Source organism: Hipposideros armiger, unplaced genomic scaffold, assembly GCF_001890085.2.
Source record: "Hipposideros armiger isolate ML-2016 unplaced genomic scaffold, ASM189008v1 scaffold_264, whole genome shotgun sequence".
Taxonomy (NCBI): Eukaryota; Metazoa; Chordata; class Mammalia; order Chiroptera; family Hipposideridae; genus Hipposideros; species Hipposideros armiger.
The window spans coordinates 1,734,987-1,739,056 of NW_017731614.1; positions in this window are offsets into that span (position 1 = coordinate 1,734,987).

Below are 4,070 nucleotides of genomic sequence, written 5' to 3' on the forward strand. Positions count from 1 at the left end.
TGGCAGGATGGCTCAGCTAAAAAAAAAAAAAAAAAAAAAAGGAAAAAAAGAAAAAAGTACACTCCAAAGAGTTTGGAGTAGGCCAAGCAAAAGGAGCTCAAAAGGCCTCAATGCTTTCCTTGAAAGCACTTTATAAACTATCAAAATGCTCCACATATGTAAAATGAAGTTTCTGGTTCATAATAATGCTAGGAAACATTACCTGAGCCTTGCTACATGCAATTTGCCATCCTTAGGTATTGGGGACGGTGCAGAAATAAGCCATGTTCCCCGCTCTCAGGGAACTAATAGCCTGGACCAGAACGGAAATGCATTTTCTGATCCCCAAAGTTAACGAAACCCTCTTTCATATCTCAGTCCTTAGATCCCCGATTTTTAACCTTTAGTTTGCTTTCCTTTTTTTTTAAAGATTTTTTTTTTAATTGGGGAATTGGGGGGATGGTAACAGTGCTGGGGAATTGGGGGAAGGGGAACAGACAAGTTGCTGTCCTTTTGTTCTTCAGTCTAGTTGTGGAGGACGTGGCTTCACTGGCCCAAGTTGGCACCATCATTGTGCTCTTCCTGGGCGAGGCAGATCAGTCGCCGGCTTCTGGACAGCCGCTCACGCTGGCTGGATGGCCGCTCACGCTGGCTGCTGGCTACACACAGTAGCTCATGGCAACCCACTGCCACAGGGGCTGCAGCCTACGCCGTTGCTGGCAACTCACGGCAGCCCAGCTCCAGGTTGAGCTGCTGTTCAGCATCTTAGCTGTAGAGGGCAGTGTCACTGACCCTCATATGTGGGATCCGAACCAGGGCCCTCTGGCATCCCAAGCCAGCTCTAAACCAACGCACCACTCGGCCGGCCCTCAGTTTTTTTCTTGTAATTGATTTCTAGCTTCATACCATTGTGGTCAAAGAAGACACTAGATATGACTTCAATCTTCTTAAATTTATTGAGACTTGTTTTGTAGCATAACATGTGGTCCATCTTGAAAAATGTTCCATGTGCACTTGAAAAGAATATATATTCCCCTGCTTTGGAGTGAAATACTCTAAAAATATCAATTAAATCCAACTGGTCTAGTGTGTCATTTAAGGCCGCTTCGTGTTGATTTTCTGTCTGGAAGATCTGTCCATTGGTGTCAGTGGGGTGTTAAAGTCCCCCTACTAAGATTGTGTTACTGTTGATCTCTCCCTTCATGCCAGTCAATATTTATTTTATATATTTAGGTGCTCCTGTGTTTGGTGCATAGATGTTTACTAGGGTTATGTCCTCTTGTTGGATTCAACCTTTGTCATTATGTAATTCCTTCTTTGTCTCTTATTATAGTCTTCATTTTAAAGTCTATCTTGTCCGATATAAGTATTGCTACTCCAGTTTTTTTTTTTCATTTCCATGAAATATCTTTTTCCATTCCTTTAACTTTCTGTCCATGTGTGTCTTTCAATCTGAGGTGGGCCTCTTATATGTGTGGGTCTTGTTGTCTTACCCTTTCAGCTACCCTATGTCTTTTGACTGGAGCATTTCACCATTTACATTGAAAGTGGTTATTAATAGATACATAGTTGTTGCCATTTTATTATTCCTATTTTTTATCTTCATTTGTTTTCTTTTTTTCTTTTGCTTACAGGAATTCCTTTAACATTTCTTGTAATACTGGCTTGGTGGTAATGAATTCCTTTAGCTTTTTCGTATCTGGGAAGCTCTTTATCTCTCCTTCAATTTTAAATGATAGCCTTGTTGGGTAGAGTAGTCTTGGTTGTAGGCCCTTGTTTTTCACCACATTGAATATTTCCTGCCAATCCCTTCTGTCCTGCAAGTTGCTATTGAGAAATCAGCTGACAATCTTATGGAAGCTCCCTTGTAAGTAACTAGTTGTCTGTCTCTTGCTGCTTCCTCTTGCTGTCTTTAACGTTTGCCATTTTAATTTTGATATGTTTTGGCGTGGGCCTGTTTGGGTTCATCTTGTTTGGGACTCTCTGCACTCCCTGGGCTTGTATATCTATTTCTTTTGCCAGGTTAGGGAAGTTTTCAGTTATTATTTCTTCATATAGGTTCTCATTTCCTTGTTCCCTCTCTTCTCCTTCTGGTACCCCTATAATGTGAATGTTGTTGTTCTTGATGTTGTCCTGCAGGTCCCTTAAGCTATCTTTATTATTATCATTATTATTATTATTATTTTCTTTTTGCTGTTCCAATTGGGTGATTTCTGCTATCTTGTCTTCTAAATCACTGATTCAATCCTCTGCTTCATGTAATCTGCTAGAGTTTCCTTCTAGTGTATTCTTCATTTCAGTTATTGTATTTTTTTCTGACTTTTTTTTTAATGGTTTCTATGTCTTTTTTTTTTTTTTTTTTTTTTTTTTTTTTTTTTTTTTTTTNTTTTTTTTTTTTTTTTTTTTTTTTTTTTTTTTTTTTTTTTTTTTTTTTTTAGCTGAGCCATCCTGCCACCTGTTGGCAGCTCAGTTCTGGCCAGGCATCAAACCGCTGTTGCTCAGAGCTCACACTCTATGTCTTTCTTTATGCTTACTATCTCTGTTGAAATTCTCCCTAAGTTCCTTAAGCATTCTTATAACCAGTGTTTTAAACTCTGTCTCTGGTAAGTTGGTTGTCTCCATTTCATTTAGATCTATTTCTGGAGGTTTCTCCTGTTCTTTTATTTGGGACATGTTTCTTTGTTTCCTCATTCTGGCTGCCCCTCAGGCAGCTGGCTTTGACACAGAAAAAAAGTGCCTGGAAATTGGATTGCAGCTGAGCAGCTTTTTTCTCCAGATTTTTCTCCCAAAACATCTAAAGATTGAAGTTTCCCATTTGTACATAGCCCGAATAACACATAAGGCTTTTCATTTGTAGAGAAGCATATGCTGAAATTCAAGTTTATTTTGCCATTTTTTTCCTTCTGATTTTTTAGCTTGCCTCATCATTCACTGTGTTAGTCTTTGCTCTTCTTCATAATTGCTCAATAGCCCCCTCCCTCCACACCTTCTCTAACTGGTAGATTGGCTTGAAGCTTCTCAAACTTGATTGCACCTTAGAATCACCTGGGAGTTTATTAAACTCCTTATGTTTGGCAGCTCTCCAGACCAGTTCTATCATGACCTGTGGAGTGCCTTAAAGTTCCCAGGTGATAATAATGTGCAGGAAAGTTCAAGTGTTTAAGCGAGCCTCCCCCACAAAAATGAGAGAAAAACTTTCAGGCTTGTGGTGTTGCTTCACTGAGTGTTGTTCCCACAGAGTGGAGGTAAAGCAAGTTTTCATAGCATGATGTCAAAATAGCAAAGTGCCAGTCTGGTATCTTGGTTAGAGTGCGGGTGAAGCCAGTGAAAACTCACCCCATCTCGAACTTCAAGCCCTTGGAAAATAAAAAGAAGGGACGACTCTCTCCTTTCACGTGTCAGTGTTTATGTTCACCAGGACTTTCATTCATTCAGCAAATACTTTTGAGCACTCATTATGTTCTCAGCACTGTTCTGTGTGCCGGGGATGCACATGTGCGCACCAGATAAGAAATCCCAAGGGCCGTCCGAGTGGCTCAGTTGGTTAAGAGCTCACTCAAGAGTGCGAGCTCTGAGCAACAAGGTCGCCGGTTTGATTCCTGGCCCGAGCTGAGCTGCCGCTGAGCTGCGAACAGATGGCAGGATGGCTCAGCTAAAAAAAAAAAAAAAATCCCAAAAATAGCCTGTGTTTTTGTGAGGGTTGGGGGAATACATATCGTAAGACATCATAAAAAAAATTCATGTAACGTTTGATGTGATGTTAAGTTATAAGCATTACAGGAAAAGGGAAAGCTGAGCCACGGGTTGAGAGTTCCAGGCTGTGGCAGGGTGCAGGTTGCAATTGTCAAAAGGATGGTCAGGCTGGGCCTCATTGAGCAGGCAACATTTGAGCAAAAACCTGGAGGTGGGGGAGTGAGCCAGCTGTGCTAGAGGAACAGCAAGGAGGTGAGTAGCAGGAAGTGAGGGCAGAGGTGACAACATTGTTGGGAGGATGGGGGTGGGTAGGATTGGGAGAGTCAGACCCTGTGGGACCCTGTTGCTCCTTGTCAACATAAGGACTTTGGCTTTTACTCAGAGAGGGATGAGTCATT